This window comes from Bombina bombina, chromosome 1, assembly GCF_027579735.1.
Source record: "Bombina bombina isolate aBomBom1 chromosome 1, aBomBom1.pri, whole genome shotgun sequence".
Lineage (NCBI taxonomy): Eukaryota > Metazoa > Chordata > Amphibia > Anura > Bombinatoridae > Bombina > Bombina bombina.
This window is the reverse complement of record NC_069499.1, coordinates 149475550-149501399: the sequence shown is the minus strand read 5'-3', so window position 1 is coordinate 149501399 and position 25850 is coordinate 149475550. Positions and strand designations below refer to the sequence as shown.

The 25850-nt window shown below is 33.7% G+C and overlaps 1 protein-coding gene across 1 annotated transcript in view; it reads right to left on the bottom strand.

The window, feature by feature from the left end:
• The window catches only part of MDGA2 (MAM domain containing glycosylphosphatidylinositol anchor 2), a 1262343-nt gene that overhangs the window by 1044683 nt on the left and 191810 nt on the right, over positions 1 to 25850 (bottom strand). The gene's annotated exons all lie outside the window — the stretch shown is intronic.

Below are 25850 nucleotides of genomic sequence, written 5' to 3'. Positions count from 1 at the left end.
AAAATATTCCTGTTTTACAGGTGCCAACAATGTGAATGAAATATTAAGCATTGTATTGTAGTGGAGACATAATAAATCTGCCTTTATCCATATTAAAGACCACACTTTGCAGTATTTTATCAGCCAAATGCTAATTTAAATTCACAGTCCAATGATTTCCTTAAGAGATGACAGCATAATGTTAAAATTATTGATGTCAATCTTTAACAGAGTAGATTCCCAACAGAGCCACAAAATGCACCATTTGCTATAACTGCAGAGGAGTGAGCCTTTCAGTAAGATTTTTCATAAACCTGGACACATACAATAACAAATTTCCCTCCTCTGCTATAACAGATTATCCTGCTTTTTCTATGGTTAACAATAAGACAAATAATGATAAGGTTGAATAGAGAACTGTGCTATAAAAAACAAAATAGTATTAAAATATATTGAAAGGAGATGAATGGAAGATATCATGGGATAGACAGACAGACAAATAGCGAGAAAGAAATATATATAGATAGATATAAAAATAAAAAATAAAGATTATATGCACTGAAAATAAATAAGATAAAAGGCACATGTAGAAAAAAAGTGAGAAAGGTCGTTCACTGGCTTATTAAAACAACTCACACAAATCTATTAGTAGAGAAGAACACAACATAAGAGCACAAATACATACACAGTAAAAACACATTATTAAATATTACAATTGAATAAAAATGATTTTTCATGTTTTCAGGTGTTTGAGTGGAAAGGGCTCCAAAGTGAAGATGCATATATACACATATAAACATAAATACACATCTATACACATATATACATAGTATATATACAAACATACACATATTTAGCATTTATTTTAATTATTTTTTATTAAATAGTGAATATGTGAGTGTAAAACTTTATTTTAATGTATTTATGTTGTGTTTGGTGGAATTTTTTATTTAGCTTCAACCCTTTAAGCGAGGACTTTAGTCATGCTAACCAGACAAGTGCAAATTTAGTTTGCATTTGAGCAATCAGGTTTACTTTTAACTTGTAATACGCAACCAAGTTACCACGGGCGCAATATTTCATCTCGCACACAGTAACGTTAACACGCCACTTCTAATCTAGCCCTATCTTTTTTTTTTTCCTGATAAAGAAAAAAAAGTTTTCCTGTCCCTTTAAACTTAGTTGTGTCTTTGATAGTCTAAAAAAACGTACCCGTGGTATGTTATCTGATGTTTTTCTTTATAATTTGTAATACGAATCAAAAAGGACAATGGAGTCAGGCATATAATGAAAGAGAAGTCTACTGTTTTTTTTAACGTTTCCAAATTAATTTATTAATCTTATGTCAGTCTTGCCTTCCCGTTATAGATATCCGAGCAAGTTAATATACTGATAAAGGAAAGGCTTATGTTTAATTATAAAAGATGGCACAAAAAATGTTATATATAATAAAGTAATCATCAGGAAAAATGGTTGAAAATATATATGTATAACTTATTTTGATGGAATAAATATTTTTGGTTCATATGATAATGTCCCTTTAAAACTAGTATTGGATCTATAAGAGTGGTGGTCAACTGGTGACCTGGGAGGGATGTCTTTCTTATTGCCTCCAAATTCTCCTTCAAACCAGGAAAAAATGCTTCTTTATTATCGCCAGAAAATAAATAAACTCTATTTTACACAGCAAGTTTACTTGTGTCCTTTGTTTGATTCACACTCTCCTACACATGTAGTGAATTTAAACACTTTAGTTATGGGATTTATATACGGGCCAGCAATACAATACAGCCCATTTGAGGACTCAAGGGCTACATATAAAGCCCTTTTGAATGATTTTGGTTATCTATCACTGGTCTATAACCATTCTGTAGCAATCTGGAGGAAGACTGATAAATAACTCAATATGAGTTCCATTGAAAATAGGCAGCAATTGTATGCTGCCTTGGCATTGACTTTAGATGAATAATACAACACTCAGTTTCAGCAAGTCAGACTATAATGTGGAGAATAACAATGTAGGCATTGCTTTACTATGAAAGCGTTAAGATAATGTAGGATACTTTGAATAATATTACTGCGCAGGGAGTATCAGATAAAGTTGAAAACAATAAAGAGATAAAAATCCTTTCTCTGCACAAATACAATATACATATTTTTTTTACATGAAAACAACAAATAAAAATAATAAAGAGTGCAACAAATTGAAACACATCTCCATTAATAAAAAAAATGCAAAAATACAAAATTTACTGCTGAGAAATATATGTGTTCTATAAGACAATATAAGTTTAGCAATATTCAGTAAAAGGGATATGAAACCCATTTTTTTTTTATTTCATGATTCAGGATGAGCATGCAATATTAAGCAACTTTCTAATTTACTCTTATTATGAACTTTTCTTCATTATTTTGGTATCTTTATTTGAAAAGCAGGAATGTAAGCTAAGGTGCCGGCCCATTTTTGGTACAGCACCTGATTAGTGTTTGCTGATTGGTGGCTTAATGTACTCAGGGTGCTGAACCAAAAATTGGAGTAATTGAGATGTATGGGACAGCAAACTGTAAAAAGGTATGTTGTGCATATGAAAGAGCACTATTTAAATATATTACAATTATTGTTTCATATAAAAAGTTATATGAAAGCTGTTTTTTTATTTTTTTATTTTGCTAACAGGAAGTGTGTGTATGTGTAATCTTGGCTTTAAAGTGAAGGTAAACTTTGATGAATGAAAGCCCGTTTTTTTAAAAATACTATTAAAAATATGGGCACTTTCATTCCTCAAAGTTTAGAAAGCAGCCGGTTTGATTAAAAACTTACCTTTGTATTTTTCATATCCAGAGCAGTTTCCCTCACCCGGAGATCCTCTCTTCACACGTCATCAATGACTAATCCGGCTACCTCCAATCATGGCTTTCCCCCCAGGGGAGTCATTGCCTGAGGCCATGTCGTGATTGGAGGAAGCCGGATAAGTCATTGCTGATGTGTGAAGAGAGGATCTCCGAGTGGCGGAAGCTGCTCTGGCTGTGAAAAGAAGAGAGGTAAGTTTGTAAACAAAATGGCTGCTTTCTAAACTTTGATGAATGAAAGTGCCCCTGTTTTTAATAGTATTTTTAAAAAATGGGCTTTCATTCATCAAAGTTTACCTTCACTTTAAGGACTGTTTGTTTACTGTTTGCTCACTGTATAACAATATATTTTTTTTAGGATGCAAAAATCCACTTTACAAAAATGAAAATATATTTTATTCACAATGTAACACATTGGGGTTTTTTAAAAAAAAGAAAAAGATAATACATTAGCATATACAGTACACTGGATAGAAAAAATCTTTTTTCAAAAATATGTATTAACATTATAAAGAATCTGATGCAATGTCTATTGTGTTTGATTGAAAATAGATTGGTTCAACTTGTACTGGAACTATATTCTTTTTATTCTGAAATTGTTTTTTGTTGTTGTTGTTTTTACATTTAACAATAAGCATTGATTATACTATGACAGAACAGAACTGTTATTCAGACAAGAACTCCAGCGTTCATGCAACAGAATCTAGTACCAAAGCCCTCTGTGTCAGCAATTCAATCTTCCCACTAATATCTGAAACCGTTACACCTTTATGCTTTCTTGCTATTATTGTCATTGTGAAGCTTGTTGTAGATCAATAATTTTCAACTGCATTTCCATCAAGAACGCAAGACTTGAGCACACAAGTAAAATGATATAAGTATTACTCAAGCACAAAGCTCATGTTCTTAGATACAATATGTTGTCACACTTTGCGGACCAATTCAGGTCAGCAAGAGAAAGCAGGGTTACTCGGAGTCAGACAACACGTCAGAATAAAAACAAAAATATATATATTAAATACTCTCTTTTAACTACTACTACAAAAACAACAACTTTGATGTCCTTTTAAGTGTCTGTTGCATCTGTTTGGAATGAAATGTAAACTTTCAAGCATTGTATTTTCTACTGAGTCATATACATTGTTATATATGGAGAATATTTTTGTACTTTGAATATTCTATCTATCTATCTATTTATCTATCTATCTATCTAGCTATCTCTATTGATATATCTATCTACCTCTATATCTATTTATGTTTGACTGTATGTCTGTTTATCTATCTATCTATCTATCTATCTATCTATCTATCTATCTATCTATCTACACGCCTTATCCCCAGGGATAGCTTGCTACATATACCTATCTATGTTCCAAAACAGCTTACTTTTTGTTAGCAGTATAGCTGACTCACTTGTTAAATCAAGATGACTTTAGAGTCAGGGATTCAAAGTCAAATACTATACACCTGCTAACTTGCTATGATTAGCACTTAAGAACCTAATTATAGCAAGCATCAGGTGTTAATCTGTTAGAAACATATAGTTGTGTCAAGTTGGAATGCAATCATTTATTGAGATGCTTTCCAGTTTAATGCCAGTATTTATGACTAATATCACTATTATCAATCAATCAATTTGTTTTTTAGAACCAGTTCAAATAGCGTTTAATTTTAAAACCATAGACTTTCTCTAATCATCTTAACTTAAACCTTATTTAACACATTTACTTGCCATTCAGGTGACTTCATTTTTAAAGCAACTTAGCTGGGTGACCCCATAGTTTAACATAACTTCTTTTTTAATGAGACCATTAAAAATGCTGGAGACAAATATTTAAATAAAGAAAAACATTAAAGGCCAGATTATGAGAGGAGCACAAACGTTTGCGCACAAGCGATAAGGGGTTTATTGGGGGTGTTTGCAATTGTCAGGCTTATTTTTCATATTATGAGTTGAAACTAAATATGATCATTTGAGCACTATTGTGATTTACGCTAGAATGATTACCGCGTCCTCAGCGCTCTAATGAACTATTTCACAAAACTTAAAAGTTGAACAAAACACATAAAAAATACATTACAAAGTACAGGTGCACTCATAATAACACCATCTAATAATATTTTTTATTTTTTATTTTTTTTAAATGCACAAAAAGTTATAAGGGCTTAAAAATATGAGGTCTAGAAAAAAAAGGCAGGCATAGGGCTTTAACATAGAGATACATACATGTATTTATGTATTTATATGTGTATATATGTATTTATAAACATATATACACATATAAACACAAACTACATATATACACACATATAGATATATAAAAGTGCATTGCAACCCTTTGCAGTTAAGTAGATAAAAACATGTGAAAGCTAATTTGTGAAATATTCATTTTTAATAAGGTTTAAACTATGTATTTACTGTAAATATTTCACATTCCAATATTCTGCACATATTATATGTTCTATATATTTATAAATAGATATTCCTATATTTATATGTTCATCTATACCTATATTTAATGATATGATATAATGCAAATGCACTCATAATAATCTTGTATCTCTTTATTACAAATTTTAGAACCCTAAAGACCCTATTTCACTGGATAAAATTAACCAATCCAAATGTATGTATTATAGTGTTAACCACTATAAGTGAGTATTGCTTTCCTTTTATATGTATTAATTTGCTCAAAAAAGTCAATGCATTATCATTAAAGGAACATAAAAGATGTAAATAACAAAATAACACAAATAAATAATTCTAATTATAAAATAATAAGTACTAAGTGGATTCATCACATTAATTAACTTAATTCATATTACACTAATTAGCATCCTTCGCAGGCAATTTAATAAATGCAACTAAATTTACACTTAATACTTTCTACTAAACATTCAAATATAAAACAACAAATACTCATTATGAAACATGAAAAAAAATGTGTGATGTACTACTCTGTACATTATTCCCAATATAAATCCAAAGACTCTCTATTTGTAGTTGCTCTGTATTAGTGATATTTTCTCTGATCATGGTTCTAACCAAGCAGGTAGTTTCCCCTAAATATCACTTTGTATTTCCCATAAAAAAAGTCATTCATCTCTAAACACCTCTATCCTGCATGTAAAAGAAGACTATTTAAACATGTTAAATGTTATGTTGAAGCTGTTTTAATCTTACAGCTAACAGGAGGTGCATGCATGTGTACAATTGGTCCTTAAAGAGACATATTACTGTAAAATGTATTTACCCTGTATGTGTTCCCAGCTACTTATTTATATATATTTTTTTTATTTGTTGATTTTGCATATTGAAACTATCACCTACTATTTTCGAGAGTGTACCCATTTAAATGGGCTAAGTCTATAAACAAAAGCAGGCCTGCCCTTGTTATTCTATACACAAATGTCAATAGTTGAGTATTAAAAAGCCAATTATGAGTGGGGAGGTCCTGGAAGGTTAATTTAGCTTGCTAGCTTCTACTTGCATTGGTTTTCGACAGAGAATACTGCAGTGATTATTTTTTCAGTATATGTGGTGGTTTCAACAGGCTAAAACAATTGTTTCAAATAAAAAAATAGTTGTAAAGGAGCTGTTTGCAAACTATTGAATACACTCCAGCAGGTAAAATGAATAATTGGGAACATATTAAAGGATATACATTTTTACAGTACAATCTCCCTTTACAGACTGATTGCTCACTGGCCAAAAACTAATACTCCTGCTGCCTTATTGTCTTTGGATCCAATACAGCGATTGAGCTATTAGACCTTTACATATTAGGCTCCATTTTCAGCACTCACTTGGTGACGACATAAGACCATGCTAAAATGTTAGATAATTAGCAATGGACATGATACAACAATATCAAACCACCCAAAATGTGTTAAAGTAATACAAATACAATTACAAATGTAATCTATTGATAGTTCCAAAAGCTATTTGAATATGATTTACTTGCACAAGCTGTTGGAAACACTGCTTAAGATGTGCACACTCTTGAGCCTACCTCAGTATGCTTCAATGAAATGGAGCTAAGGTTCTCCAAAAAAAACACCAAGAGCAAAACATGAATTTGACAATAGAAGTATTTTTTTTTATGCAGGTTTCTTCTGAATTATTACATTTTCAATTTACTTCCAAAACACCATAAACCAACTATGTAGTAATGTCACAAGAATACTGATGTAGATCATCAGCAATTTGACCAGGCAAGAAAAGTGATTAATGAATAGATTAAGAGATAGTGCTAGAATTGATGTCACAGTTCAATAGGGATCTCGGCACAAAAATGTTGTAATTAAAGAAAAATTTCACCCTCTGTGGGGTTATGGAAAGTAATAGGGCCTCATTTATGAAGCTGTGGATGTAGATTCAGGGCCTGAACATTGCAGGCTTGCCTGAGTGGGCCTGAAACGCTATTTAAAGGGACAGTCTACACCAGATTTTTTATTGTTTTAAAAGATAGATAATCCCTTTATTACCCAGTACCTAATTTTATTTATTACCCAGTACCTAACAACAGTTATATTAATACACTTTTTACCTCTTTAATTATCTTGTATCTAAGCCTCTGCAAACTGCCCCCTTATTTCAGCTCTTTTGACAGACTTGCATTTTAGCCAATCAGTGCTGGCTCCTAGGTAACTCCATGTGCATGAGCAAAGTGTTATCTATAAGACACACATGAACTAACAGCCTCTACTGGTGAAAAACTGTTAAAATGCATTCAGAAAAGAGGTGTCCTTAAAGTTCTAAGAAATTAGCATATGAACCTCCTAGGTTTAGCTTTTAACTAAGAATCCCAATAGAACAAAGCAAAATTGGTGATAAAAGTAAATTGGAAAATTGTTTAAAATGAAATTCCCTATCTGACTCATGAAAGTTTATTTTGGACTAGACTGTCCCTTTAAGTAACTGTGGTCTTAAAGGGACGTGAAACCCAAAAAATTTCTTTCATGATTCAGATAGAGAATACAATTTTAAACAACTTTCCAATTTACTTCTATTATTTAATTTGCTTCCTTCTCTTGTTATCCTTTGCTGCAAGGTTTATCTCGGTGAGTTTAGGAGCAGCAAAGAACCTAGGTTCTGGCTGCTGATTGGTGCCTGCAGATATATACTGATTGTCATTGGCTCACCCATGTGTTCAGTTAGAAACCAGTAGTGCATTGCTGCTCCTTCAACACATGATAACAAGAGAATTAAACAAATTAGATAATAGAAGTAAATTAGAAAGTTGTTTGAAATAGTATTCTCTAAATGAATCATGAAAGAAAATGTTGGGGTTTCATGTCCCTTTAAGATCAAATCTGATTGAAAAGCCTTTCTCTCGCACATTTGGCTGCACAAGGAATTGCATGTGCAATGTTAACAGCGGGCAATTGCTGCAATTGCAGGCAAACAATGTCAGGAACCTTGTCTATGCTGCCTTTGATAAATTGAGCCCATGTTTTTCTAAAATATGAGGCATTGAACTGGAAGAAATTTGCTTCTAAGAAATCCTGACATCTGTTTTTATGCATGCAATTTTGCTTTTAAACCCTGGTCATAGTTTGCTCATAAAAAGTAGATTTTTTTCCCCTGCCTTTAATTTACCAGAACAAAGCATAGCTGTGTCCACAGTATTATATACATTGCAGAACTTCCAGGTGCAATGAATCATTGTATCTGATTGCTTGCAGTCTAATTTTTAGTACCTGACGCAAATCAGCCTTGCATGCTGGAGAAATCTTGGATGCATTCCCAGCCTAATTATTAAACTACAAAGTATTTGCCGTGAGCTTAAGTCAGATTTTCTTTTTTACAACAGTATGGCTACTGCACATTCGTATAAACTATGAAAGCTATTTTTTCTTCTTCTTTTAATGCTGTGAGTATTGCTGGAATTATTTTATTCTAATTTTTCAACTCTAAAAATTAGCTTATCTAAAATTGTGTTCATAAACAGTGAGTATATATACTAAATATAATGAAAACAAAAATGTATTTGCCCCCAGATTTAGTCCAAGCTTCTGTTACCAATAATTGAAGTAAAAAAATTGGAGCTATTTTCTAATGCATAACACGCAATACTCCCTAGAGTATATAAATATGTGTGTACTTTTATAAAGTAGTCAACACATCAACTAACCAGATAACATGTATATAGTCTCCTTTAGGGAAAAAATATTAGTTCAGTTGTTTCTCCCAAACTGCAAATTCAGATGATTATATTCCCAGTAACTTGATAATTAGAAATGGGTGAATTTTTCGGCACATTAACTTGCTAAATTTGTTCATTGCAAATAGATTTTAAATGTTTGCTGAAATTAATTTTGGCAAACAAATGTTGAATTTTGATCTAATTAGAAAGACATTCAGAATTTCAAAATTAACATTTGAATGATAATTTTGATATTTTGATTTAAGTGTTAGTTTAATCAAATATTATCTTCTGTATTCAAAATACCAAAAAGGAATGTTTATTTGAAATATTTTAATTAATACCATTAAATAAAATTTTGTTCTACCATTCAAAAAACAGCTTGATATATTACCCCCATGCCCATCAATAACTCTATCTCCAGAAATTAATTTTATTTGTGAAAGCTCTACATCCAAAGTCTATAAGACAATTTTATGGAACTATTCTAATTTTCCAAAAATCCAAATCAATTCAAGTTTTGAATTTGGAAACTTAAAGGACCATGATACCCAAATGTTGAAACATTTGAAAGTCATGCAGCATAGATGTAAAAAGCTGACTAGAAAATATCACCTGAACATCTCTATGTAAAAAAAAGAAAGATATTTGACCTCAAAATGTCCTAAGTATTCACACCCCATTGTAAAGGACTTTAAGCAGCAAATCAGTATGCTTGTTCTGGGACCTGCAAGTGAGTGAGCCTTATGCACACTCATATTATTTTCCTATTCAGTTTAAGGAAGTTTACTATGAAATCTCATGAGAGTTAAGTGAAATCTAATGAGATCACAGTAAAAGAGTTCATGACCTCAGCACTGCTGTTGTTGATTGGCTGCTGTTTATTTCTTCCTATTTTTTCTTGCAGCTGGGCAGGAGCTGAAGTATAAATGTTTACACAGCATTTACTCTGGTGACCTGAGGAAATTGTGAGGTAAATTATCTTCCTTTTTTACATAGAGATGTTCAGGTGATATTTTTCTGTCAGCTTTTTAAGTAATTTCAAGTGATTTAGCATATGAGTATTATGTTCCTTTAAAGATGTATTCAAATTATTATTACATTTATTAAGTTTGCATGGTCTACAACTTTGTGACTAGGCTATTTTTCCTCCTAGAAGCTTCCACGTCACAATAGTATCACCTACAGTTAACCAGGGTAGTAGTAGGGCAGACATTTCCCAAATTTACTTGTGGCAAAAGTGGCAGCCTATAAATATTGCCACATTTAAAGTCACTAAGATCTTCAGTATGACCCATCATACTGCCAATGTTTATCTATGAAAATGTCAAAGTTTTGTGCTGGATCGTATGCACCAGTTATACCTCAATAATTAATAGGGTATCAACATACTTTTGTCCATATAGTGTAAGTGTATGTATGGTAAATCACCATAGAGCAAGCTAGCAAGTTATTGAGATGATTGTCCAATACTGAAAGTGCACTTCTCTCTATTTATATTATGTCTCCCTAAAGGGGCAACCAGACGGAGGAATGTGGCTGCACCTCACTGACGAGGCCCAATGAAGGACAAAATTATAATGCTGTGTTCCTTGTTCAGAGAGAAATGTGCTGGTATTTCAGCGCTGGACTGATTTTAATAGTCGGGATCAGACTGATATACTACAGGAGAGTTCTACTCTGTGAAAAGCATTACTGGTCTATGATAGTGCGCCTCTCTCTATGTGTATTTTATATATGCAATAGTGCGCCACTTGTAATGTAGCCCATTAGGTTTTAATCAATCAAGTCTTTATTTATTTTTGCTTTGGCCCCATTTCTTTTATTTCTGTGTAGATCTGCCGTGGGAAAACTTCCTCATAAATCCTGTAAAAAGTTTTTGTAGGTTTGAGAGTTAGAATAGCCGAGAAATGTGGCATAAGATGCATCACACATCTATTTGATGGATTGTTATGGGCCATTATGAAAAAAAATTGAAGAATTGAATAGTGATTTAAATAACTGTATCATGGTGCAAATTCTATAATACATTATTTATGGCACATTAATAAAGGGACATTAAACCTGCATTTAAATTTATACTTATTTCAGTTATTCTGAGATTTTTCATGCATAGGCAAATGATACAGTTTGCTTTTTTATTTCTTTGTTCCTTGCCTTGGACTGGCCATAACAAAGTAACATAAATTCTACCAGGCTTTTTAAAAATTCATGAGCTCCAATCAGCCTGCATAGTTTTACTCTTCAACAAAGGATATCAAGAGAACAAAGTACATTTGATAACAGAGATACATTGGAAAGTTTGATTTTTAAATTAAAGTGACAGTCTAGTATAAACCTGTTTTCCCCTGACTTGTTAGATATATTGTACAACTTAAACTATATGGGGAAATGCTCCTTTTGTTATATTTTGTATGTGAAATAACCGCCTCTGGTAATTAAAACTACAACCCAATTTAATGGATTGAGCTTGCAAGGAGAGCAGACCTCATAAGCTTATCTCTATCTTTACACAAAATCATCCTTATCTTATCTCTCTGTTCACAGTGAGACCAATACGCACAATGTAAGATAAAGATTAATGTAACTTAATACCTCTCTGTCCTACCCACCACTAAGAGAGCAATTTTTTGTAAACTTTCTTGTTTACAACACATTTCTATTATCAGTATTTTAATACTGAAAGTATTAGTAAAGGTGGGTATACAACCAGCAACATTTCAGCTATTTTAAATTATGATACAAAGGTAAAGGAACTATTTCTAAACAATTTAATATATTTCAGCAGGTAAAATTTATAATTTGGAACACATTAAGGAAAAGAAAATTAAATAACCACACTGTCTGTTTAAATGTTTTTCCTGAATAATAAAGGACAAAATTTGACTTTACTGTCCCTTTAAGAGATTTCAAAGCTTGCAGAATTCATTTCATTAGTATTGTACTGACAGGAAGACCTTATCAATGTCATGTTTTTTTTTATAATTTAACCACTTTGATATAAGGAATTTCAAAGAAAAACTTGCCCAAAGTACCAGAATTTTTTTTTTAGCATTTTTGCTATCATTCTAATTAAACAGAAAAAGAGCTTTTGATTTACCTAAAGAAAATGATACATATATTTTTAAAGTAGACAACCCAAGGTTTTGATCTAGACCCATTTTGTTATATTTGATGCCAAATACGATCATATAAAAAACATTGTTAACTTTTTCGCAAACTTTGGGCTTCTCACTGAAATTATTCATACAACTACTATAGTCATATAACAAATGACTATAAAAGCTTCTCTGTGACGTCTTTTGTTCACAAATAGCAGAAATTGCTTTTTGGCAAGTAGAATTCTGCTAATAGCAGCTGTGCACCTTCCTGACAGAGAAGGGGTTAATTAGTTAGCTTCTAAGGTAAATTTTAGAGATTACCCTCCACCTGAAACCTCCCAAACAGGTCTCTTTCCTCCCTTACCCCTCACTAGTCAACACCATTTTAGGTTCTAGCACAAGTTCTGCCAGTAAGCAGTTTAGGGCTTTTTTATTTTATTTATTTAATTATTATTATTATTATTATTATTATTATTATTATATTCATTTATTTATTTATTATTATTATTATATTCATTTATTTATTATTATTATTATTATTATTATTATTATTATTATTATTATTGTCCTCACAGTGTAGTGATCACTCTTTAAACCTCCCACCACTCTGATCCCCCCAAACAGCTCTTTTACCCTCCCCCTCTTTCTACTGGTGGCCATCTTAGGTACGGACAACTGTCTGCCAGTACCCAGTTTATTTTATTTTTATTATTTTTATTTATTTTGTAATTTATTTATTTTCCTTTAGTGTAGTGGTGTCCTCTACTTCCACCTCAATCATTAATTATGCCCCCCTTCCAATTCCCTTTTTTCCATTGTGTAGCCTACCTTACCTCCTTCTACTTAAAAAAAGTTCTGCAGCATATGGCCCCTCCCCCTCCCTCCCTCTTCCGCTTCTGTGCCACCCACCTGCCTCCCGCCTTCCCTCCCACACCTCCTGCCTGCACACGAAGTTGATCATTATTGACGGTGACACACACACAGTGTTACTGTCTGTAACAATCAGACATCTGCCTTCGTATAAAACTGGAGGACCGACCGTGCTCTGTTTTCATATGCAGAAAGATGCCTGGAGCTCAGGAAAAGCAGCTCTTCCTGTAGCTCAGACGTAAATATACGTTATATGTTATGCATAGGGATTATTACTTAAAGGGACACTGTACCCAATTTTTTTCTTTCATGATTCAGATAGAGCATGACATTTTAACCCCTTAATGACAACTGACGTACCAGGTATGTCATGCAAAAACTAAAAGTTAATGACAATGGATGTACCTGGTACGTCAGTGGTCTAACAGAGTGCTGGAAGCGATCACAAATGCTTCCAGCAGCTCTGAGGGTATTGCAGTGATGCCTCGATATGGAGGCATCCTGCAATACCACTTTACAAGCCTCCTATGCAGAGAGAGCCACTCTGTGGCCCTCTCTGCACCGGTAGCGATGGTGCCAGTGTCCGGTAGTGCACTGTCCGGGTGTGAGGGTGCGCGTGCGTGCACGATGCGCGTGCACAAGGGTGAGTGTGCACGTGAACGTGCATGGGCGCGTGCACGGGACGAGCGTGCTTGTGCGCGTGCACACATTAGCCACACTGACACCAATGAATGAGGCAGAAAGGGAGAAAAAGGTAAAAAAAAAAAAAAATTCAAATATAAAAGGATCTGGGAGGGGAGGGGGTGGGGGTATTGTGGGGGGGCTGCTACACTACAGAAATAGTTTTAAGGTTAAAAATAAAATAAAAATACTTTTTGGGGGGTTTTTGGGGCCAAACTGGGTACTGGCAGACAGCTGCCAGTACCCAAGATGGTGGTAATTAGGTAGGGGAGAGGGTTAGAGAGCTGGAGGGGGGATCAGGGAGGTTGGGGCTAAGGCAGGGGTCCATCACAGCTAAAATATTTTATTATTTTTATTTAAAAAAAAAAAAAAACTCTTTTATTTAGTACTGGCAGACTTTCTGCCAGTACTTAAGATGGCGGGAACAATTGTGGGGTGGGGGAGGGAAGAGAGCTGTTTGGGAGAGATCAGGGGGTGGGATGTGTCAGGTGGGAAGCTGATCTCTAAAATTAACCCTGCAAGCTCCCTACAAGCTACCTAATTTAACCCCTTCACTTCTGGGCATAATTAACGTCTGGTGCGCAGCAGCATTTAGCGGCCTTCTAATTACCAAAAAGCAACGCCAAAGCCATATATGTCTGCTATTTCTGAACAAAGGGGATCCCAGAGAAGCTTTTACAACAATTTCTGCCATAATAGCACAAGCTGTTTGTAAATAATTTCAGTGAGAAACCTAAAATTGTGAAAAATGTAAAGTTTTTTTTTTATTTGCTCGCATTTGGCGGTGAAATGGTGGCATAAAATATACCAAAATGGGCCTAGATCAATACTTGGGGTTGTCTACTACACTACACTAAAGCTAAAATTAACCCTACAAGCTCCCTAATTAACCCCTTCACTCCTGGTCATAAAACACGTGTGGTGCGCAGCGGCATTTAGCGGCCTTCTAATTACCAAAAAGCAACCCCAAAGCCATATAAGTCTGCTATTTCTGAAAAAAGGGGATCCCAGAGAAGCATTTACAACCATTTGTGCCCTAATTGCAGAAGCTGTTTATAAATAATTTCAGTGGGAAACCTAAAGTTTGTGACAAATTTTGTGAAAAAGTGAACTTTTTTTTTTTTTATCGCATTTGGCGGTGAAATGGTGGCATGAAATATACCAAAATGGGCCTAGATCAATACTTTGGGATGTCTTCTAAAAAAAATATACATACATGTCAATGGATATTCAGAGATTCCTGACAGATATCAGGGTTCCAATGTAACTAGCGCTAATTTTGAAAAAAAGTGGTTTGGAAATAGCGAAGTGCTACTTCTATTTATTGCCCCATAAATTGCAAAAAAAGCAAAGAACGTGTAAACATTGGGTATTTCTAAACTCAGGACAAAATTTAGAAACTATTTAGCATGGGTGTTTTTGGTGATTGTAGATGTGTAACATATTTTGGGGGTCAAAGTTAGAAAAAGTGTGTTTTTTCCATTTTTTCCTCATATTTTTTTTTTTTTTTTTAGTAAATTATAAAACATAATGAAAATAATGGTATCTTTAGAAAGTCCATTTAATGGCGAGAAAAACTGTATATAATATGTGTGGGTACAGTAAATGAGTAAGAGGAAAATTACAGCTAAACACAAACACTGCAGAAATGTAAAAATAGCCATTGTCATTAAGGGTAAGAAAATTGAAAAATGGTCCGGTCATTAAGGGGTTAAGCAACTTTCTAATTTACTCCTATTATCAAATTTTCCTCATTCTCTTGGTATCTTTATTTGAAATACAAAAATGCAAGTTTAAATGCCGGCCCATTTTTGGTGAACAACCTGGGTTGTCCTTGCTGATTGGTGGATAAATTTAACCACCAATAAAAAAGTGTTGTCCAGAGTTCTGAACCTCAAAAAAACATAGATGCCTTCTTTTTCAAATAAAGATAGCAAGAGAACGAAGAAAATTTGATAATAGGAGTAAACTAGAAGGTTGCTTAAAATTGCATGCTCTATCTGAATCACGAAAGAAAAAAATTGGGTTCAGTGTCCCTTTAAAATAAAAACATAAAATATATCTGAGCAGTAATACAACATAATAGTTATATGTAGATATTGAGAATAAGATCATGAGTTTTGAAATATACCTTTTCTTTTTCTAATGTATTCATATTTAAAGGCTATGTGAACGTTTAACAGCAATTAGCACTTTTAAGACAAATAGAAAAGTCATTTAAGTCCAGAGCTTTCTCAAGCAAGATATACTAACAAAAGAAATGTCATTAAATAGAGGTCATGCTGGAAACCGATTGTCTGGAGTGAAACATTAAAAATGCATTCATTTACCTAAGAAAAATGTACATTTTAATGTCAGAAATATAATCTTAATCAGAATTTAATAAATCCCATGGAGCTATAACATCTAGTTTTACTGACCATTAAAGTGACATTCACACCATTTTTATGTGTTGCATACATAATAGTTAATTTAAAATGGATTATTTTAATGGATGTTTCGATGCTGAGAAATAAGTTTTATTTTTACACGTTTGGGGCTTATCACTGCCCACCAATAGAGCAACCTCTACCTTGAAACCGTCCACTTCTGGCATCACAAAAAGCCTTTACAAACTCTATAGAACAAATTAAAAAATAAATAAAACTCCTTCTAAAAAAACATGGCAGTATAACACATGCAATAAAATAAAATAAAATAAAAAAAAAGTAAAAGAACTTATTTTAAAAAGTAAAAGAACTTATTTAAAAAAAATGAGAGAACCTCTATGGGTACACCCACAGCAGCCACATTATATGCATCAAGACTATTTATGATAACAAAACAGACACTCAGCTTGTAATAAATGTTTTTCAATGTTGCTGACATTTAATGTACGAGATATCATATATTGGGCACCTCACACAAATCTAGATGTTAAAGGGACATACAATCTCAAAAAATGTATTTCATGATTTAGATAGAGCATACCATTTCAAACAACTTTCCTATTTACTTCTATTATGAAATTCTCTTTGTTTTCTCATGATCCTTTGTTTAAAAACAGGAAGGTAAAATAAGGAGTCTGCACGTGTCTGGAGCACTACATTAGCGAGAGCACTAGATGGCAGTACTATTTCCTGTTACTTTTTTAAATTGTATTTTTAAATTTTGGGTTTCATGTCCCTTTAATGAAAAACAAAAAATACCCACAAATGAAACTCTGTAGAGTATAGGTGAAGCAATGCTAAATTCATTTTTATTAACAAAAAGGCCCCTCAGTAACCTCACAAGCTTCTATAAAGCTCTGAATATTTTTTTCAATTGATTTTGAATTATACTGCCTATATTGCAGAGGTTCCTTTTATTACATGTTGATTTATCTTTCATTTTCAGCAATTTCATATCATCGTTATCTTATAATTTACCTTCCTAATCACCAAATATTTGTAGTAGGAAAATAGTGCATCTTTGTGTAAAGAACAGAAAAACCCTTATTATTCCATACAGAATAGTTAATTAATAAATGATGAAATTCTGTTATACCGACTTGATAACTGGAACCTGGCAGGCAAACATGAACAGCTTTATTTTCAGTAATTACAAACTAAAAAAGATAATACAATATCATCAGATTAAAATATACCAGCTCGACCTTAACTTATATTAAGATCTATTAGGTTGTTTTTAATTAAAAGGAAAAGGTCACATATGACATGCAAGGCGGTATTTCAAAGTAAAATCCTGACTGCCTAGTCACATTAGGTCAGTGTAATAACATTGAAATACAAAACCCTGGGCCATTTACATGTTAAAATTTAATTAACTCCATCTGGCCAGAAAATACACAATTTGAGTGGTAAAACCCATTACAGCTTTGGAGGCATTTTCTTAATTAATTCCGTCCCTTATGTTTTAATCCTTTACAGATCTATGGTCACAGTTGTATATGGAGTTTGTTTTCAATTCCCTTTCAATTTACATTCTAATAAATACTGATTCAGAACCTTTACAAATTATTTAGAAAAAAATAAATTCCCTGCTAAGATAAGCTGACTTGGTTCTTGAGATGTTTAATTAAATGGAGTCTGGGTTTTGAGGGTATGGGAATTAGGGGATTTTTTTTAATGGTGTTCAAAATACATTTGTAATTAAGCCCACTGTAGAGAAAGCTTAAGTACTGCAAGTTTTTCCTAACCAGTAATCGAGCGTCTATACTCTTGAAACAAGAGTAAACTATTTAATTTGCATGCTGACTGAATCAGATACTTATTTAGAGCTGTTCTTCTCTAAAAGTAATAGATTTTGTTTTGTACGTGATGAATCTACAGGCTTTTTATTGAGGTTTTCTCGACACCTGAACAGGACATAAGATGTTGATGAAAGGAAACATCTGATATCTTGAATTAGGTTTTCAAAAGAATTTCTCTTTCAAGAAAACCTTAAATGAATGCAGGTAAGCAGTTGACTATGGCAATGTACAAATCTCTTGTGCTAATAAAAGATTGCTTAAAGAGACATTCAAGTAATTTTTATTTGGTGCATCTCAAAAAAGAAAATATATTTTCTATGTACTCTCCCTTTATATTGAATTACATTTGTATGTATTTGATTCCATGAACAGTTGTGGCCTCCATTCCACAGCTGGTAAACAATATAAAGGCTAAGTGAAATGCAAATATCTAATGATATTTAAATGTATTAAACAGCATAATAAATGTAAAAGGAGTGCCTGTAAATAATATTAATAATAATATTAATTATTATTATTATTACTATTATTATTTAAAATAATAATTATATTAATACCACCACTAGTACTACTACTACTACTACTACTACTGCTACTACTGCTAATCATAATTATTAAAATATTATCATTCATAGATGGCTTGATACATGCAGGTTCCTTGGCTAAATACATTTTTGTCAATCTAATCCTTAATAGTACCTGAATATTAGTTTTGTAAAACCATGCAGTTAAAATGCCATTAAAGAGACAGTCAAGTCCAAAAAAGAACTTTCATGATTCAAATAGGGCATGTAATTTCCAACAACTTTCCAATTGACTTTTTTAGTATACCAGTTTAATGCAGATAAGAATTGTCCTTGTCATTTGCCAGGCTAAATAAGCCATACATGTCTTGAATCCAATTAATATTCTGCAGCCGAACAAATATGTTTTTTTCTGTTTTGAAATATCAGTTGTATACAATAATCAGCCTACAAAACGTGCTTATAATTGTGTCTAAGAATGCAGTATGTTCTACACAGGAGACAAATATGTTTTAGATATCCTGAAGCCGAACTCTATAATTTGCAACATAACCATGTTTTCACAGAAATGACCATTTTTACCTGAAAATTATACTCTTGCAGCATTTTTATAGGACAATTAAAATGATTCAGTTGCATCCAGATCGGCATTAGTTCAGGTATAATGTTTGTTCTTGGAATTACAAACTGTTTGGCTTTGCTTTTTTCCTGTCAGCAGCGAGAGATAAAATCTGCTTTCTGATAACATCAGCAGTATGGTGCTTGGACACCATAAAACTAAGCTAACCAGTGATTTCAAGCTTTAGAAGAATGGAGATTAAAAAAAAATCCCTTGAGTGCACATACTGCTTTTTATAGCCACAGCTTTCCGAAGATGAGTATTGCTATACATGCTTTTAATTACTAAAGCACAATTATGCAAATCAAGCATGTATAAAAAGAATATGGCGTGTGCAATATAGTGAATTTATACTTTAATTTAATGTCTGTTTAGTTTGCCTTTACAAATTATAGAAATTTGACTTTGATACATGTTTCTGAAAATTAATTACACACCTTTTTAGCAATATACTACAAATTAATTTTACATTTCTTATAATATTATATGGAACTTTCAGCTACCCCACACTCAACCCAACCCAATTTAAGGTTCATTTTACTGTTGGAAAAAAAAAATCTTCAATGCAATGCATCGTATATATATATATATATATATATATAGTCTATGTTTCACTTTGAATGCATACAAATCACAAGGGAGGTACCTTTAAAATCTGTTTGTATTTTTCTGAGAAGATTCTGTTCTAACTGAAACTTCACTGTTTGCTTTTAAATGTTTAATTGAAGGGTGGTAAAGTCAAGCGTATGCTGTGCCATCTGATTCCTAGACAAGAACAGGATCATTCTCTAGTTCCTTTTTATGAGACTATAGTGAGCCTCAGATCATCCATGCAGAAGCGTAACAATAAACAAAGAGTTGCAAGCACGGTACAAGTTGCATGCTTGCAACATTGGTTGAGGTCATTATCATAATGGGGATATCGCTCTATTTCTGAAGCTTTGTAAGCAGATTTGGTGCTTTTTCAGTGTAGACTTACTCATGTGGTGAGCCTGCAACTAAAATTTAAGAAGTACTGGTCTTATGATCATTGCTTCTTAATAAATCTGCAACCTAATCTGTCCAGAATGACTGACAAGCCCTGCTCTTGCTGAACCAATTGCACAAGGCTGCACAAGGCTGCACAAGTCTTTTCTTGTGTAATGTTAAATTCCGGCAGCTGATGTTGGAGGCTCCAAATGCATGCAGACAGGTTACTTGTCTGGGAACATTGTCCTCATGGACTTTAATAAATGGGGCCTATAGATGGAGATTAGTAAAATATACAATACATTACCAAAACTAGTGCAGAACTACTGAGAGTGTGGATGGTGTGACTGAAAACCAGGCCTAGTAATAAATAGGGGGTATATAAGACCAAATAATTTAAGTAGCATTCCCCATTTCTGTTAAAAAACAAACTGTGAAATATTGTATGTTTGAATTGTATAATTTGTAAAATGTGTTCCGGGTCCCTGCGGTGGAGTATTTGGAGAGATGGTTGGGCCAGAACTCCAACAGCTATGAAGCAGACCAGTCCAGGTTTTGATTTGGAGCTTGTTAATTACAGGTGTGGCTCATAATTGCAGCTCCTAGAGTTTAAAAGAAAGTATACCTTAAACCTATAGCCTTTTTCCCAGCCCAGAGAAGAATATTGTTCTGCAAAGGGCTGTGCTGCGCTGTGCTGCAGAGGAAGGACTTGCCCTCTTCAATATTAAACTGCCTGTTTGCTGTTGCTGTCTCAATAAAACACTTAAAGCTAAAAAAGGACTGTCCTGTGCTGCATTTATGCCCTAGAAAACTGTGGTTTAAAGTGCTACGTGTCACAATTATTGGAGAATATGGGTAACAATATTATATGTCTGTGGGCATTATAATCTGCAAGCAATATGGAGGAAGTCATTAAAGCTTTGATCCAATCTAACATTGTGCAACAAGAGGCTAACACGAGAGTTGCTAAGAATAGAGATAAATCACTGAGTTTTTGATACAACAAATAACTGCTGGGTAAGTTAAAAAATTCAGAAAGGCAAATGAAGAGCAACAAAATGCTACAAAATCTCTGCAGCAGGAAATTCAAGCTAAATCAGAAAGGCTAAACCCTAAATATATTGGTGGCGGTCAGAGTGAAAAGGGCTAGTCACTACCTTCAAAAGATGACGACAGTTGATAATGTTGAGTCATACCTTCTGGCTTTTGAGTACAAAGCAGAAAAAGAAAGAAGGCCAGCATTTGACCGGGCAAGTATACTTACACCATTTCTTAGTGGTGTACCTCAGAAGGCCTACTATGATTTTGAGATAGCGCATGCCAGTGATTTTGAGAAGTTGAAAGCTGAAATCCTTGCATGCCTAGGAGTGACTTTGGCAGTACGTACACAAGGATTTCCTTCCTGGACTTTTGGTATATATTGTTTGAGGACCTTGCTTGATTTAGGAAGTATTATCAAACTAGTTGCTAAAGCTATAGTAACAAGCTATAGTAACTGATGTGGCCATAGATTATGTACAGAAAAATTGAGAATTATCTGTGTTTATGGAGATAAACATGAATATCCTACAGCTGAAGTGGATATTGAATCTCAGTGTGGTAAATTTAAATATTTTGTTGGTGTAGTACCCAATTTAGCCCATGAAGTGGGCTATTTTCCAAATTTTCTGGAATTATGGGCTTCAAAAAGAAATACCAGTTCAGTAATCTCCAGAAAAGTATCAAACTTATGTGATGTATGTGTTTCCTTTCTCTGAAATTGGTTTGGATGGTGATTGTTTTGAAAAGGGCAAAAATAAGACATACTGCTCTTTGTCTGTATTAACAGGAGATTAACCTCTTCAGCGTAATAAAGAGCCAAGTACTAGCTGAGAAAATACAGATATTTTATTAGATATGTTGCCCAGCCCTGTCAATTTTAAGAGTGCCCAATGGGAGGATCCCACATTGGTGGGTGCAAGAAATGATATCCAGGTTATAAATGGTGTTGCAATGCAGTCAGAAAATGTATTACCCTATCCTTATTTTGAAGTTATTAATGAATTGAAATACCTGGTAGAAAAAAAGTAACATACATTGTTAAACAATTATTGATACCACAGTCTTTTAGAAATACTGTATTCAATCTTGCACACAGCCAGAAACTTGGGGAACACTTGGCAATTGAGAAAAAAATAGAGAGTCCTCAGAAGGTTCTATTGGCCAGGGGTATTTGTTGCCATAAGGAATTATTTTGCTTTGTGCCCTAAGTGTCAACTTACAACTCCTGTTAAAGATTTCCATGTCCCATTAGGGCTCTTACCTATAATTGAGGTGCCTTTGAGAAAATCGCTAGTAACTTGGTAGATGCACTGGTTAAATCTGCTATATAATGTTTGTCCTTGACTATGCTACTCACTATCCTAAGGCAGTTTTTCTTCATAATAGTTCTTCAAAGTCTAAAGCAACAGGACTTATGCTGATGTTTTGAAGGGTAGGGATACCTAGGTAAGCATTGACATACCAAGGAACTCCTTTATGTCTAGGTTAACAAAAGAATTGTGCAAACGGTTTTCATCCCAAGTTTTGCTACAATTGCTGCACCTTTGATAGATCTTACAAAAGCAATTTATGATAAAATGGTCCCCAGAAGCAGAACATGTTTTTAAGAATTTAAAAGATGCCCTTGTTGCCCATCCAAATTTTGGTAACCTCTTACTTCTCTAAAGATTTTATTGTACAGACAGATGCTTCTGATGTTGGTTTAGGGATTAGTCCTCTCCCAGGAGTATGAAGGTGAAGAAAATCCTGTTCTTGCCCTAAGAAGAAAACTAATTTCACAGGAGAATTACGCTTATGAACCTCTTATGAAAGAAATTTAAGTTAATTACAGATGATGCTACTCTCACATTTTTTAGCCAGAATAAAGAAAAGAAGGCAGGAGTTACAAGGTGGTCCTTAGCCTGCAACCCTTCAACTTCCACTGGGTGTGAGCTGGGGGGGGGGTGATATGTGACAGAAAGCCTGGCCTGGTAATAAATGGGAGGAAGCCTGGTCTGGTAATAAATGGGAGGTATATAAGACCAAGGCTTTTAAGAAACATTCCCCCATTGTTTTAAAAACTCCAGATAAATTTTGTAATTGGTAAAATGTGTCCCTGGGGTGGAATATTTGGAGAAATGGGTGGGCCAGTACTCCAAGAGCTGTGAAACTGTTCAGTCCAGGTTTTTATTAGGAGCTTGTTAATTACAGGTGTATAGACTTTTACCCAGCCAGGAGGGCTGGTGTGTTAAAAGACTTTATTGTTGTGAATTGTTTGTAAAAATGATACTGTTCTGCAAAGTGCTGTGGTGTGCTGCAGAGGAAGGATTTACCCTCTTCATTGTTAAACTGTTTGTTGCTGATGTCTCCATTAAACACTTGAAGCTAAAGTGGACTGTCCTGTGCTGCATTTGTGCCCTAGAGTGTGGTTTAAAGTGTTGCATGTCACAATGGATTAAAAAATAATTGCACAAAGTTCAAGAAGTGAAGAACATTTGAGGAAAGAGGTGATATATTAAAAGTGTCTAAAGAAATAGTATGAGCGCTGTACTAAGTCACTGGGAACAAAAATCTGTGAACCTTCCCATTGGAAACATCTCCAGGGCATCAAATAATGAGCTAGGCAACAGTTTTTATCAACTGGGATAGACATATTTGTATTATCATTGAATAGTGTATATGTGAACTCTTTCCCAGCTGAAGAAAAGCCTTTCCTACCATAGGAGTAACATTTTTAATGGCAGTAAGGAACCAATAAAAATGTTTGGTTGAATAAATGTATTCAGATGTTCATGGACTGTTAATTTATCGTTTTTCTGATCAATGCAAAATGTAGTTAAAATTAATTAAATTTAGCATAAATCTGGAAATCCTTGTCTACTTTGCAGGCTATTCCAACATATTGGAATATACCCTGATATCTTCTATCCATGATGTTTTAGAACTATATAGTCACCAACATGTTCCACTTTGTTTAACACTTAAAGGGACATTATACACTCATTTTTTCTTTGCATAAATGTTTCGTAGATGATCTATTTATATAGCCCATAAAGTTTTTTTTTTAAATAAATGTATAGTTTTGCTTATTTTTAAATAACATTGCTCTGATTTTCAGACTCCTAACCAAGCCCCAAAGTTGTATGTGAATACTGTCAGCTACCTTCTCCAGCTTGCTCCTGTTTGTGTAAAGGGTCTTTTCATATGCAAAAGAAGGGGGAGGGGGGAGTGTCTTATTTGCCACTTGCAGTGGGCTTTCCAGCCACCTTTTCAACAGAGCCAAACTGACAGCTTCTAAGTAAGTTTTTAAGCAGTTTTATACTGGATTTTTATATCAGTATCTGTGCATCTTATTCTTTATAGTAGTGTCTATTACATGCAGTTATATGAAAATGAGTATACTGTCCCTTTAACATCCTCCTGCTACACCAAGGATCCAAATTGCTACTTGCTGGTGCAATGATCAGTGGGGAAAAACTACATAATATCAGGATTTCTCCCTTCTAATGCTAATTAGCTGGTGCAAATGCTTATCAGCTAATAAGCTTAAAGTGATGGTAAACCGCACATTTGCTAAGTACTGTTTGGAAGAATGTCATTTGAAGTATGAATACACATGTTTTTCATTTTAATGAGGCTTATACATGTTTTGTGTTTTTTGTAATACCTTTGTAGATATATGTGGGGCCTGCCAAACTCTTAATTGCAAGCTCAGATTCTTCAAAAAGGGAGTCCCCATAACTTTATAGTCAACAGTGATTTGAAACTCTTGTTCCGATTCACAGTTTACTTGTATTACTGTCAGCTTACACTAGAGTACTAATTAGCTAACTCTCGGGAGAGCGCATTAACTGCTCTATGTGTCCCTACACTACAGAAAAAGAAAGACAATTGGGTGGAGGGAAAGCTAAAATGGTACATTAATAACAATTACATTTTAAGTGACATTATCATTTTGTTCCAAATATACATACAGTGGATTGACTGGCAGTCCATGGTAAATTAAACTAATTTTAAATTTACTATCACTTTAAAGGGACATTGTACACTAGTTTTTTATTTGCATAAAGTTTTGCAGATGATCTATGTTTATAGCCTATCTGGGAGTGTTTTTGTCACAATGTATAGTGTTGCTTACTTTTTAAATAATTTTGTGCTGATTTTAAGATCCCTAACCAAGCCCCAAAGTGTCAGATGTAGATCCAGGTCTACGGATTATTTTGTTCTATTGTCTGTGTCATCTGTCTTTTCATATGCAGGAAATGGGGGGGGGGGGGGTCTGCTGTTTTGGCTTTCCCAGCCCCTCTCAGTCAGTGTCCCTGCCTAACCTCATCAACAGTGATAAACTTAAAACTTCTAAGTAAGTTTTAAAAAGGTTTTATACTAGATTTTTAGATCTGTGAATATTCTTCTTTATAGTAGTGTCTATTACATGCAGTTAAATAAAAATTGGTATATACTGTCCCTTTAAGTAGGAAGTTGAAGTAAGTGTATTTGCTTTCCTTACTATCTGTCTGTAAAGAAGTTAATGCACCATTGGAGTGTGTTTATTTTTGTGTTTGACCTTATTACAGATAAGAGATTAGTAATACCAAGGGGACAGTGCTTTACACTTTGAGTATGTTTGTTTGTTTAATATATTTGTTTGTTATCTGGTTTAATGCACCATTGAAAAGCCCTTTCTTTTTTGCATTTTTTAAAGCAGGAAGTAGTTATCAGCCAATGAAAAACAGCAGGAAGTATTAATCAGCCAATGAGCATTAGCAGGAAATAAACAACTGATACTGCTGATTTTAGTTTAAATTGAAATAGTTCTATATTACATTTTACAAATGAGAAAGAAAATCTAGATTTTTA